Genomic DNA, 14,659 nt, shown 5'->3' with positions numbered 1-14,659 from the left:
CATCACATTGGCCTTTTTAATTGCTTGTGCATGCTGACCTGGTAAGTGACAGCACTCGAGACCCCAATGCTTTTTCATTTCAAACATTGTGTAATTATATTGAGTGTTTTTGCGAGTGTTTTTGTCAGGAATAAACTTTGACTTTGCACATAGTCTTTCCTTCTTCTTACATTGTATAAATAATAATGTTACCTGTAGATGGAGGCCCTGAATTGGTACACAGCTTAGGGTTTCTAAAAAGTCTACATTGATTTTCTCCCACTTTCCAAAAGTTAACTTAGTATGTAGGCAATTCTACATCAGCCACAAGAGTGGGTCCTGTGATGGACTGGCATCCAGTCCAAGGTTGGTTCCTACCTTACACTCAATGATGGCAGGATAGGCCTCATCACCTACAAATTGGATTAAAAAGGAATCTTACACTAAAGTTATAACACATGATACGCTAAATGAAAGAATTTTAGTTAAAGAATTCAAGAGAGAAGTAGCCCCATCACTGAACTCAACCATCACACTATGCTTTCTATATTTAAGCCTTTGCCCTTAACTGATGCAGTTATCTCTTTGCTCCAGAAGGCTAGACTTTGATGGCCTTTTTTTCCCACCTTAGTGTTCAGAGCACGTACCCCTTCAATAGCACAAGCAGCTCCCATTTGTGAATATACCGCAGACTTTAAGAAGTGCTTACCTCTTGGTGTACGGTGTACATAAATGGCCTCATCAGGGTAACACCACCCACTCTTTATCATCATTTTCGCCATAGTGGATGGACAGGCTTCACAAAGGGAATGTAGGATGATTCCTTGCTCAGCTTGGGCACCATAATAAAGGAAAGCGGACAGACAGGCTTTTTAGCCAGAAGGTAACAGGAACCCTTTACCCAGCAGGGAGGTTAATATAATGGAAGGACCGACTGGGTAAGAAAGCAATGTTTGGCTCCTTTTTTCCTCCGATACAATAGATGGCAGCCTGCCCTGTGGGTGTCCATGTGGGAATCCTAACCAGGGGTTGCTGCCATCTAATATACCAGTCAATAAAGTTGTCTCCCTGGTCCTTCCATTATATTAGCCTCCCTTGCTAGGTAAGGGTCATCATCCTCCATCCTCTGATGCCTGTCTATCCACTGTGGTACTCATCCTTCCCCCTCGGTGTCCAGAGTGTGTATGCCTTTAAAAAACACAAACCACGTCCCTCTGTGTACATGATGCAGACCTTATGATCATACTTCTCTGACCCTGGTGCCCTTAGTGCCCAGAGTGTGTGCGCCCCTCGCTTAATTCTGCCTGCCAAAAATTAAAGATTTTGGTTTTATTCCTACATATTAGAAAGTTTTTTCAAAGCAGAAAGAACCAACTTCAAATGCAAAGAACCCATCCCAGAATTAAATTGCACTCGGTCAGGCAAAGGTTCTACTAAGAACCACACAACCCAGCAAAGAACCATAAAGTGCCATTAAAGAACCAGCATTTTTAAATGTAGGGGATAAAAATGTCAGAAAAACATGAGGATCTGCCGTTTCTTTTTCTTTATAAATTATGTCTATAAGATGCCAGTAATTCTGTCATGATTTGGGAATCCCAAAAGCACACAAGTCCCAAAATACTTTTAAAGTTGCTCCGCAGGGAGGAAATACCGTTAAAACCCTGACTAGATATAAAAAGTGCCTTGAATAATCTTTATAAAATAAAGGATTTACTTGAGGCAAAGGCTCAGTATCCATGAAGCTTTAAAGAGAACAAAAAGAATTGCCTGAGAAGGCAAAGTAATCCACTGCAAACAAAGTCCCAATTCAGAATCCAAAGGCAAGGTCAAAAACAGACCGCAGGTTAAAAAATCCAAAAATCACAAAAAGCAATAGCAAAAGGCCCAGTTAGACATAAAAAAACACATCATTGCCTAGAGCGCTCAAAGTGAACCGCCAGGAACTATGGAAATCCTTCCAATAAATAGGGTGGAGGGCAGGTCCTGGCAGTGATTGGCACATGGACCCGCCCCTTTGGGGAGCCACCAACAAAACATCAAGGGACATAATCAAATGAACACAAAGAATAATGTACATAATAAACTAAAGAAACATTAATACAAATAAATGATACAAAATCAGACAAAAAACACAACTTTGAACACCAGCCAGCGAAGCAATGCTGGCAGAAACACGACAAATAGTAGTTTAGTCTTGTCATGTGTGCAGAGTACAGTGAAATTCTTCCTTGAATGTACAACAATGCTGTGGCACATAACCACTTTCCGATGAAATGATAAATCAAAATGGAGTAAAATGTACACAACTATTCTTAATTGAACTGAAAACAGAAATCAGCTTGCTTGATTTACTTCTTAGGCCGGGCTCAATGTCATTTCAGTTATGCTGAAATCTTATGGGGGGAACAAAAATATTGAGAGTGACGGCATTATCAAAATGATTTGCTATCAAGATATAGATAAACGCAGCTATAGAAATGTATAGAAATACCCATATCTTAAAATAATAAAAATTTATCGTAACTGACAGAGTGTCAGGAGATACCATTCAGATTTAACTTCCTGTTCCCGATTGTAAAATATTCCAAAAAGCTGTGCATGTTACAACAGCCACAGAAATTACTTATTTGTGTCAGGCAGCGGCCAAAGGAAATAAATTGTTTTTCCCATAATGTACTTTGTTCAGCTCAGACTACTACAAAAATATAAATGGCATGTCATTTTCTAACCGGCTTAATCCTGACCAGGGTCATGGTTGGGGTGCTGGAGCCAGTCCCAGCCAGCATAGGGCACAAGGCAGGAACAAACTCTGGACAGGGCGCCAGTACATCGCAGGGCAAACACACACACACACGGGATTATTTAGTATCACCAATTTTCCTAACCTGCATGTCTTTGGACAGTGGCAGGAAAAGCAGTGTCACACGTGCATGTCAGAGGACCTCCTCACAGGCTCAGTCGAGGTGTGTAATAACCCACCAAGACCAGAGGGGGTACTGCCGCTAACGCCGTCATCTCCTTCTTCTTTCCCAAAAGCCGGCGGTGAATTCATTCAGCCCCACCCCTTTCAGTCTGCCCGCCATAAAATTCTGGGTGTTCGAGAAAGGGGCGTCATTACTGGCCAGAGCAACCCACCAGATGGAGTTCTGCTGGAGCACTACCTTAGTCTTTGCTTTGAATTTTCCCACTGAAGGGACCCACACCATCAAGCATTATTTCTGTTCGTTTTTTTCTTTGCTTTTCTGTCTCTGGTGTCTGTATCTGTGGGCGGCGTGGTGGCTCTCAGGCCAGGGCTCTGCACTTTTAATCAGAAGGTTACCGGTTCAAATCCTGTAAATAGCAAAAAATGATTTTACTTCATTGGGCCCTTAACCTACAATTGCTCCATCTTCGCTATGACGTTAATCTGCATCCACCCCTGCATGTAGGCAAGGAAAAACCTGGGGGCTGGTGTCAGAATTGGCACTCCAGCCACCATAAAAAAACCTCATACTGTTCCATTCCAACTAGTGTGGTGCTGCAGTGTCATCCATTGCATGGCTGCACTCGGGTCCTAATCTGGGATCCTGAGTTGGTTTGTCATGTGGTGGGTGTGGCAATGCGCTGTATCAGCACCTGCTCTTAACCTCTCTCTCTCTTTTCTGTCTCTGGCAAAACAACAGGGACGACCCAGATGACACCTCAAAATTTTCTCATTGCAGTCTGGCCATAGCATGCAGGGAGACACGGGGAGAACATGCAGACTCCACTCAGGGATGAGCTGGGACGCAAACTTTGGTCTCCTTATTGTGAGTCAGCAGAACTACCTCTGACCCATCATGCTGCCCTAAAAATATAAATATAAAAAAAGAAAAAAAATGTAAAAAACACTTAAAGCACAGCACTGAGGGAACCTGTAATCTGTTACTTTTATATCAGGGCTTTTATTTGCTGTGTTGTATCAAACATCGTCAGCTTTGAAGAGAGAGATAACTGACAGCTCCATCTATGGACCACAATACAATTTTACTGTCTTGTAACTAAATACAATGGATGTAAAAACTCTACATGCTCATTCCAAAATCGCAGATTTTGTGTAATAAAAAATGAAACCAATACAAATCCTTTTATAACCTAATCAGCCTTTATTGCAAAGTTACAATCAATACAAAGAAGGTGAAAACATTTCAGAAACTGTTTAGTGAAGAAAGGAAAAAAAAAATCATACAAAAACCTATAATTAGTTTGCAGGCCCTTTAACGATCAAGGTTGTGGCTGTGTTCAGAAACAGCCAATCACAATGAGTCTCATCTCAAACAGTAGTTGGTAGACACCTATCATCAATTAAAGTTGCGCTGATTGAGCTCAGATAAAGATTAGCTGTTCCTGTAGGAATATTATGATATGAGCTTGGTTGCAACATACCTCCAAAAGTCATGGTGTGCAGAGAGCTTTTAAAACATGAACAGGACTCGCCATTGACAGGTATCAATAAAGGACTGGGGTACAAAAACGTATCCAAAGCATGGAATATCCCATGGAGCAGGGTGAAGACTCTAATCATCAAGCAGAGAAAATATGGCTCAACAGTGACTCTACAAAGATTAGGATGTCCCTCTAAGACTGATGAGAAGATAAAGAGAGAACTGGTCAGGGAGGCCACCAAGACTCCCACAGCAACATTAATGCAGCTGCAGGATTTACTGGCTGTTCCCTACATGTGACAACAGTCAGTTGTGTTCTTCATATGTCTGGGTTGTGGGGTAGGGTAACGAGACAAAACAAAGAAAAACATCCAACCCAGCAACACTTTGCAAAAAGGTCAACCTAGTCTCCCACAACCATGTGTAAAAGTGTATTATGGTCTGATGACACCAAGGTTGTACTCTTTAGCCATAATTCTAAAAGATATGTTTGGCACAAACAAAAAAAAATGCAGCACATCACACCATACCCACAGTGAAACATGGTGGAGGCAGCATCATGCTTTGGGGCTGCTTTTCTTCAGCTTGAACAAGGGGTTTAGTCAAGGTGGGTGGAATCATGAAGAGCTCCAAGTATCTGTCTGTTTTGGCACGAAACCTTCCAGCATTTGCTAGGAAGCTGAAGATAAGGAGGACCATCACCTTTCATCATGACAATGACCCAAAGCATACATCAAAAGCAACAAAGCAATGGCTTTATCAGTGGAGGATGGATGTTCTGGAATGGCCCAGCCAGAGCCCACCCACCTGTGGGGTGACCTCAAGAGTGCTGTGCACAGAAGATACCATCAGAATTGGACAAATCTGGAGTTTCTTATCGCCAAGTCCAGATGTGCCAAACTGAGAGACTCTTACCCAAAAAGACAGAGTGCTCTAATCAATGCAAAAGGGGCTTCAACTAAGTATTTAGTTATACATATGAATGCAACCAGGTTTTTGTAGGATTTTTTCTCCTTCCATCCATTATCCAACCCGCTAAATCCTAACTTACAGGGTCACGGGGGGTCTGCTGAAGCCAATCCCAGCCAACACAGGGTGTAAGGCAGGAAACAAATCCCAGGCAGGGAGCCCACTGCAGGGCACACACCCACACACCAAGCACGCACTAGGGACAATTTAAAATCACTGATGCACCTAACCTGCATGTCTTTGGACTGTGGGAGGAAACCGGAGCGCCCAGAAGAAACCCACGCAGACATGGGGAGAACATGCAAACTCCACACAGGGAGGACCCAGGAAGTGAACCCAGAACTCCTTACTGCGAGGCAGCAGCACTACCCACTGCGCCACTGTGCTGCCCCATTTTGTTTCCTTTTTCCACTTAGCAGTTTCTGATTTGTTTTCACCTTCTTTATATGGATTGCAATTTTGCAATAAAAGTGAAATATGTTCTGACAGGATTTCTCTTGGCTTCATTTTTTTTATTACTAATAATCTGCGATTTTGGCAGGGGTGTGTAGACTTTTTATACCCACTGTGTTCACGAGTCAAAGAGCACAGAATACCAGTGAGTATTTATGACATACAGTAACATGATATTCTAAAACCCTCTTAACCCAGTTCAGAGTTACATAAAGTATGAGCCCATGGTGGATTCAGATTGGATTGGAAGTGACTCCTTCACTTTCTGCACAATTTATTGCATTGTAAATTTAATTTTAAATGGATAAATTTGCCATTTTTCCCCATCAGTCTACATTCCAATAACCCATAATGACAAAGTGAAGACATGTTTTTACTGCTGTGGCAGGGTGCAGGAACACAGGACAGACAACAGGAAAAAGTTTAGACACCAACCAGATTGTCCCATTTAGTTAGTGGTGTTTAATACAAATCAAATTTAATACAATCAAAACAATAGGTTATTCCTAGGTAGCTGCTTGTGAGGAAAGGGTCAATCGTTTGGGAGCTCCCTCTGCCGGTTAGCTCTGAGGAGAATGACATCTTTTTCCAGGCAACTGGGCTTCTTATGGCAGCGCATTCTAGAAGGGGTGGAGCTAACGGCCCTCACTGGCAGTTTCTCAGAGTTGCAGGGAGAGAAGGGGAAGAGAACATCACTGACAGTGGCGCCTTCTCACCCCGGCGAGTTATCACATACCTCATTCAAGCCCTTGATGAGGTCCTCCTGCATGCATGCATGGCACAACAAAATAAAAAAACAAAATGTCTCATTTATATACAGTAAGCATTCAGACTCTTAATTAGTACATTGCAGAAGCAACTTCAGCTTTCAGTCAGCTTGGTAAGTCTCCACAAGCTTTACATACCTGGATTTGGGCAGCTTACCTGCCGTATTCCTTCCACATTCTCACAGTTGCACATTTCAGGTTAGCTGGCAATTCAAATTGTGTTAGTGCCATCGTGTACGTGAGTAGGCTTATCCTGGGCTGCTTCCATCCTTGACCAGAGTAATGCCAGGATTCACAAAGTGTTCAGACCTTCCTCACTTTGTGCAGACTGCCTTGTGTTGTAGATTTCAGTTTAATTGGATATATTTGCCATTTTTTCCCATCAGTCTACACACAATAACCTATGATGACAATGTGAAAACATATTTTTAGAAAGGTTTGTAAATTTACTGAAGATCAAAAACTGACACTGTACTGTTCTCGTCCTTGGTGTTTGAACCAGGAACTAAACAGCAGCCAAACTCTACTTCACAAAAGATTCATAGAGTCAGGAGATAGCACCTTGCTCCAATTTTATTTCAATTTTATGAAGTTAGAGTGAAACTGAAAAGAAGCGAATTACAAATAATTACTGATTTAAATAAACAATATAACTTTGCTCTATACTTATCCAATTAACTTAAAATAATACTTACAGGCTTTGCTTCGATGGGGCTAACACTGACTAATCGTGAAACATGCTGTCTAACTACTGACTTCCTGTAATTCTATTTCTGCTTCCATACAACTATTTACATGAATATTCATAAGGTTATATTAATATTCCTTTGAACAACAAACAGCTATTCTCCGAGGCAGAACAGACACCTTCTTGGAAGTATTCAGACTCTTTGGCACTAAAAATTGTGGTAAAAAAAAAAACAAAACATCATGGCTGCATGAAAGGCTTGGCAAAGCATCACCAGAGAAGGTCCTTAGCACCTGGTGATGTCTATGAATCGCAGACTTCAAACAGTCATTGCATGCAATGCATATGCAACAACAAACTAAACAGGATGGCTTTACTAGACCTGCCACTGCTGTGTCTCAAACATTATGGTGTCCTGAAATGGGATGAACTGTGTAGAGAAAGTTTTGTTAAAATGTAAAAAGTAAAAAAAAAAAAGGATTCTGGGTTCTTTCACCAGATGCCTGCTGGATTCATATGCATAAACTAGCCGTTTCTCTTGCTAATAGTAGGCTGTGGACAACACATTCTCACTTTTCAGATGGCAGGTTAAGAATTCTGGAAAAGGACAAATGTGAACGTTTCGTGGTGCCCTCTTAAAATACAGACATTCAGCCTGTCAGCGACTTTCCTAAATGGCCAAATTACTGAGTGCTGCTTCTTTAAACAGAGCAGTTAGAATTTCTGATGAGAAGGCAAGTCTGCTCCCAGTTAAGAAGCACCTAATTGTGTGGTGTGCATCTTGCAGGAAGTCAGGTTACGGTTACTGAGCAAAGCCACTTTAGTGTAAGCCACTTTAATGCTGTTTTACAGGCTACGCCAGCTTGACACAGTAATGGGTGCTTCACTGTAATCTGTCTTCTGTAAGTGTAGCCTTTTTGTGCCGTGCTGACCCATCTTAGGTGGATTAAGGCTGATTTTGACACATCTACATTATTTGTGTTTGGGGGGGGTGTGGGGGGTGGCTGCATGCCATCTGGCTGTGTGTATGTGAGACACAGAGAATCAAGCCATTATTAGCTAATTGAGTACAAGGGTTACTGAGCTGACATGCTAGAGAGAATGTTTGGCCTTGTCCTGTGCTGAAGTATACAGAAAAGTCTGAAATCCACCACATAATGCATTTGTGATCAGAATTAGCACCTTCATATCTGGGCAGCACCATATCACAGTCGTAGCACTCCAGGTAAGGAGACCAAGGTTTACATCCCGGGTCCTCCCTGTGTGGAGTTTACATGTTAGGTGAAAAGCCACGCAGGTTAGGTGAATTAAACCCCTAGTGTGTGTGTGTGTGTGTGTTCGCTCTGTGATAGCCTGGCACCCTGTCCAGAGTTTGATCCTGCCTTGCACCCTATGCAAGCTGGGATAGGCTCAAACCCCGGACCAGGGTCTGGAATAAGCACATTAGAAAATGATATGACCTCCAAATCTGAGGTTACGGTCATCTTAAATTTTATTGTTTAAAGAAAAATGTAACTTTTGGCAGCACTTTAGTTTAGGTACTGCAAACATTCTTCTATTACTCATTTAGTCTTTCCTTATAAGACCTTAACAGAGGCTGCTTTTGACCTCCATTATGCTTATCAAGCTTCAGTAGATGGGTTATTCGTCTGTGGACAGTGTGGCATATTATGAGCCTTTGATATGCATCAGAAAACAACTTTTTAATATGAAGGATTCACCGATCTCATTCTGAGATGAGAAATATGTCTCAGTTAAGCCACCATTCTAACCATTCTAAAGCGAGGTCATTTTCCTAGTCCACGTTGGAGAGATGAATAACCACTTTACTGGTGTTTGTATATATCATTAACACCAAAAGAAGCCTTTTTCTTAAGGTATTGTGCTCCTTGAGGGATTCTGTAGGGGATCTGGGTCCCCCTAATAAGGGCTGTTGGGCCCCTGTATAGTCGCAGTGAGAGCTGTGCCCGCATACTCTGACCAACATCAGCAGCATTTCCAGTGGGTGTGAGACTCCACCAGGTCTGTGTGTTATCTCCTATCCTGCTTGTGATTTTCATGTACAAGATGTCAAAGCGCAGCCAGGGAGGGGGTCCAGTCTGGTGGCCTTAGAATTGCATCACTAGTATTTTTGCAGACAAAGTGGTCCTGTTAGCTTCATCAGGCTGTGAACTCCAATATGCATTGACATGGTTTGCAACCATCTGTGAAGCAGCAGGGATGAGGATCAGCACCTCCAAATATGAGTTCTGGTCCTCAGTTGGAAAAAGGCGGTCTGTCCTCCTCCGAGTGGAAGGTAAGTTACTGCCTCAAGTGAATGGATTTTGTTTAGCCTAAATAAGTTCCTAAAAATGAATTATTTTGTTTTGTTGTTGTTAATATACTAAAAATCCCCTAAACAGTATCACATTGTTCACAGTTGTTTTGCTCACTAAACGGGAAACTTCAAATTATAAACTTCCCAACATTCCTTTCTCCATAATGCCTATTCTGTGTCTTTCATTCTTGGTGCATATCAAAACAGAATGCTCCAAAGAATTTGGTTCAAAACACATGCCTCATACAGCCTCTGCCTTATCTACGTGCCAATATTAAAGAAGCGCCGTTCGTCTCAACGTTTAAATCAAGGTGTGAGGCTCATGATTCGAGTATGGTGTGCACCTGTTAGAGCTGCTGCTAAGCCTCTTCCTATTTCATTTCAGTGCATGTAACAGTTCTGTATGGCAGATCAGGTTTACCCTTTTTTCTTTCTCTTCTTATCATCTTTTAGTGGGATTTGGTGAGCTGTGGGGTGAATGACTTGGTGGGATTGTGTTGATGATGATAGAACCCATTATCAGACCTTTATGGTATTTTATGATAGTTGTGGCTATTGTTGCCTGTGCCATAGCCTCCTGGAAGATTGTTGTTGACCTGGGACAGTGACATCTGGGGTCTATAGAAATATGTGCAGGTGCCTTGTCTATGGTTGCTCCCTGCTTTGTGCTCAGCACTGCCCCTACGTGACCCTGAATTGAATGAAGCGGGATGGATGGAAACCAGGCAGGGAACTGTGAAAAGTTCATTCCATGATTTGCAAATGGAGTATCTCTGCTATACTAAATTGAACCCTGATATCTACTATATTTAAAGTAATGAAATATTTTGTTATCTTTATATATTTATGTAATATGCAACAGGTTCACAAAGTCTTCAGACCCCTTTTTACACACTAGAACAATCTAGATGAGAGCTGGCCATTCAGCACAACAAAGCTAGCCAGTCATATCCACTTAAGTCTTCCAAAATAACATCAAGTTGAGTTTTGAAGGACCCAAAAGCCCTACACTCTGCCTCACTACTTGGTCATTTATTCAATGTGCCTGTGGTTCCCTGTGTGAAGAACTTCCTAATGTTATGGGTTAAATTTAACCTTAACAAGTTTCCAACTGTGTCCACATGTTCTTGATGAACTCATTTTAAAGTCACAGTTTCGATCTACTGGACTCGTTCTCTTTATAATATAACTTTATAACTTCAGTCATGTCACCTTGTAATCTTCTTTTACGCAAAATGAAAAGGCTCAGCTCTTTTAATCTTTCCTCATAACTCATCCCCTGCAATCCTGGAATCAGCCTAGTTGCCCTTCTCTTGACTTTCTCTACTGCTGCTATGTCCATTTTGTAGCCTGGAAACCAAAAATGAGGCCTCACCAGTGTGTTATAAAGCTTGAGGAGAACCTCCTTGAACTAGTACTCCACACATCAAGGCGCTATATAATCTGACATTCTCTTAGCCTTCTTAATGGCTTCTGAACACTGCCTGGCCATTGACAGTGTCGAGTTCACTAAAACTCCTGAGTCCTTCTCATAAGGGGTACTTTCAACTTTCAGACCTCCCATTGTGTATTCAAATCACACATTTTTAATTCCTACATGTAATGCTTTATATTTACTTACAATAACTTTTATTGTCCACTAATCCGTCCAAACTGGTAAGCTGTTGACGTCTCGCTGCAATGATTCAATGCGTTCTAAATAATCTTCCAATCCACCCAGCTTGGTATCATCTGTAAATCTTGAACATCTTGTTATTCATGTTCCTATTCATATCATTAATACAATAAACATATCTGCGGCCCTAGCACTGACCCTTCCTGGACACCAGTCTTAACATCAGCCAATTCTGAGAGGGTTCCTCACACCATCACCATATGTTTGCTGTATCTGTGCCAATTTTGCACCCACCTACACTCCACACTCTGAACTCCCACTTCTTTTAGTTTGATACCCAGTCTCTCATGTGGCACCTTATCAAATGCTTTCTCATATCAGATTCTTTATGACAACAGCCGAGGGATGAGTGAGGCATGTCCATATCTCCAGTATAGTAATTACAGCAATGCTTCTATTAATTATAAGAAAAGTAGTGTATTACCCTTACAGGTTCAACTCGGATAATGTGGAACCTCTGTAAACCGGAGCATGGATAATTGGTGTTCTACTGTAATCGAATATAAAATTACAGTATATTGCATTTCTTCTGTTGTGTTTCATTGTTGTATGTTATATTTTTGTTGCATGTCACTTTATGCTATTTTCTAACCGTACAGTCTTTTAAGCTGAAGTGCACTTTATGAGAATAAATTGAAAATGAATTTGAAGTTTAATTCAGAATGTTCTAATGTCCTTAGAGGTAGTAGATGAATTCTAGCCGGCCTTCAGGTATACAGTATCTTGTTCTTAAGAGTTGGAAAATCCATCTTCCATTCATTTTCTAAACCTGCTTATCCAGGGCAGGCTCGTGGGACAACTGGAGCCCACCCCAGTGTGCATCTGATTAACTTTATATAATCCATAGTTACAAATCTGACTTTAACCTTTAATAGTGTTTGCTTATACTTCAGTCACCCTTTCTTGTTGGTCCTTCCCCATCTTTTTTAGTAATCACTTTTATTTCCAGACAGACGGCAAGCTGATACCTCACTGCTCCAGGCTTATGGATTTAAAAAATGACTCCATTCACTTTGGAGATTACTTGTTCTCTCTCTGTCATTATCCATTGCCTTGGGTAATCCATCTTTCTCCCAGTTCACAGTCAAACTTTAGAACTGGCAGAACGATGCCACCATTGACCTTTAGCCACGTTTGAATTTTTAAATTATTGAAAAGTTGTTATTATGTTCCCTAACAGGTACAAATACATTTGAAGCATTTCCCACCACAAGTACTTTGTTTTCAGGGGTCAATGTGTTCCTGGGCAATGTACCTGTAGACCCTAGGCCACTTGTGGATCCTGGTCACTTTTATGTGTTGTGTTCCCACCACAGAAACAGGAACTCTAATCTTTATGCAAAATATGAGACGTGCAAAGAAGAGCGTTGCAGTGTGAAGTGAGGTGCGTTCAGGAGTTCATGGCGACAGGGACACTTCTCACCCCACCATTATTAGCTTGAAGTGCTCCAGACTACATGATGGAGATTATTGTTTTGATACGGCACACCAGGGAGGCAGCTATGAAGAGTGATGTGCTGTGAAGAGCAGCACTCCATCTTCCCTGATCACTATCCAAAATACAAACTACTAACAGACTTGTAACATGGTGTCAATGCTTGTGGTCGACCAATCAGCACAATTCATTGCTCAAGCCCCACCCACAATATTGTACTTTCTGATTGAATGAAAAATACATATCCTGGAGTAGGAGCAAAAATAGTATCAGGAACTACAAATGGCTCAAGTTCCTGCGGTGGGAATGCTACAAAAATTTGAGTTTCTAAAAAGTCCATGGTTCCTGGGGTGGAGAAAGCGCCATTACTATTGAATATTGCTGGTGCCAGAGCACAGCTATTACTAGCGCTGCCGTTTCGCGTATAAATTACCAGATAGAGGTTGCCTGCTCATAGTTAGACAATTATTTTCTCTAGAGCCTCATAACTTCTGGCTGAAATTTTTTTTCTTTACATCTGTCATTTCTCAAGACCACCACAAGCCCTTTCTTGAGCGGATCTACTACCAGTGGTTACTTCTAATAGCATTACTCGAGTTTGGCCATGTTCTGCTAGACCTCTTCATCTGTGAACGAACTAAATATCGAGTCGAAACGAATACAATACCTACATGGAAGGTGGCAGACGCCTCCGAATTTGTGCCAAGTTCAGTGATGATGAATCGAATTTTTAACGCCACAGGCAACTACTGCAGCCACGTGTTACACCTCAAAATTCTATTTCCCTGAAACTTCGCTCTTCGTTCCGTTTCCCTCCCCTTGTTACTCACTACGGTCATAATTGGAGCGTTGACCCGCCCCATATATTATTTTGTGGGAAAAGGTGGGTGTGGCTTTTTCGAGTAAAGGCATTTTTTACCTAATTTGAAATAATGTTTTTAAATACACAATACATATAACTTCAAAGTAACCGTCATTGATGGAGATCTTAACCCGAAGCAATGATTCCCGGTAGCGTGAAAAGGCGTCACGAGTCCGCGCTAGACGATGTGATACATGTCGGGCGCTAGGACCGCGCAGCTCTTTTCAGCGTAGCGTCACTCCGCTCCATTCTCTCTCACGTCTCGTCATTGACGCGGCGCCGGCGCTTTGTGTACTTCGCTCAGCTCCGCTCTGCTGCGGTTCTGCCCCTGACCGGCGCATTCAGGGAAGAGCAACAAGAGAGGAATATGTGTTCCTGCGGCTGAAACGGCGGCAGGTAAGGCGGTCTCCTCGATTAACTCGGCACGGGTTCGAAGCTCGATGTAATGGCTGGGCCTGTCTGCGCCGTACTCGGTAACCACGAGAGCTGTAGCAGAGGCTGGCAGCGTTCTGGCCACGCCGTTGCTGAAGGGAGGAGCAGCACGAGCCGCCCTTCCCTGGTTAGTTTGTAGTCGTTGCGGTGCCGGGTGATGACTGTCATTGCCCGTTACCCGTATCCACGTGCTGTGGTGGGTCTGCCGAACCGGGAACGATAAAAACATCTTCGAGTGAGCAGCTTAGAGGTACAGCCGGGTGGATTGAATCAAATGAAGGGTTAGCGCAGCTCCTGGCAGCCTTATGTCGGCACATATAATTGGACACTAGCAAAGAAGGATACTCGGGTAAGGGAATTCGGGTGGACACGCGCGTAAGCAGTGACGGTTAGTAGTGCGCGCTCCCGCCGGGATAGGCATACAGTCTGAGGTTTGGACTGATGAGCGCCCCTCAAGGAAAAAAGCAGCGCAGGAGAAGCGCATATAGAAGAACATCGGCAAATGAATAGCGTGAGGCGGGCAGACACAGGTGGACAGACAGACTTGTCCAAGCCGATGCAAGCTGTAGTATCATATCGAGACTTAAATTGGGAGAATGAGATTGCAGATGAGACAAGATTGAATTGATTTACGTCGTTAACCTTGCTATATTATTGAGTCGTTATGTTATCAGGA

At 42.4% G+C, this 14,659-nt stretch overlaps 1 protein-coding gene and 1 long non-coding RNA gene across 7 annotated transcripts in view; one reads left to right on the top strand and one right to left on the bottom strand.

Moving 5' to 3' along the window:
- fam49bb (family with sequence similarity 49 member Bb) overlaps window positions 1–14,659 on the top strand; it is a 148,070-nt gene that overhangs the window by 36,598 nt on the left and 96,813 nt on the right. For 2 of the 5 annotated variants that reach the window (XM_039753970.1, XM_039753966.1), the window contains exon 1: window positions 13,824–13,947. The exons of 2 other annotated variants lie outside the window; for them this stretch is intronic. The gene's annotated coding sequence lies outside the window, so the exon portion shown is untranslated. Of the gene's footprint in view, window positions 1–13,821; window positions 13,948–14,659 lie in introns of those variants that run through there. One more of the 5 variants, XM_039753972.1, reaches the window with a different exon arrangement.
- Window positions 6,250–13,505, bottom strand: LOC120529805. Of its 2 annotated transcripts, none has more exons than XR_005633810.1 (3): window positions 13,357–13,505; window positions 6,713–6,975; window positions 6,250–6,570 (listed from the first exon to the last, which is right to left on the bottom strand). It is a non-coding gene; the product is annotated as an uncharacterized LOC120529805 (long non-coding RNA). The 2 variants fall into 2 exon arrangements; XR_005633809.1 differs by having other exon boundaries at window positions 13,361–13,505.

Source organism: Polypterus senegalus, chromosome 5 (assembly GCF_016835505.1).
Source record: "Polypterus senegalus isolate Bchr_013 chromosome 5, ASM1683550v1, whole genome shotgun sequence".
Lineage (NCBI taxonomy): Eukaryota > Metazoa > Chordata > Cladistia > Polypteriformes > Polypteridae > Polypterus > Polypterus senegalus.
This window is presented reverse-complemented; position numbering and strand designations above follow the sequence as displayed.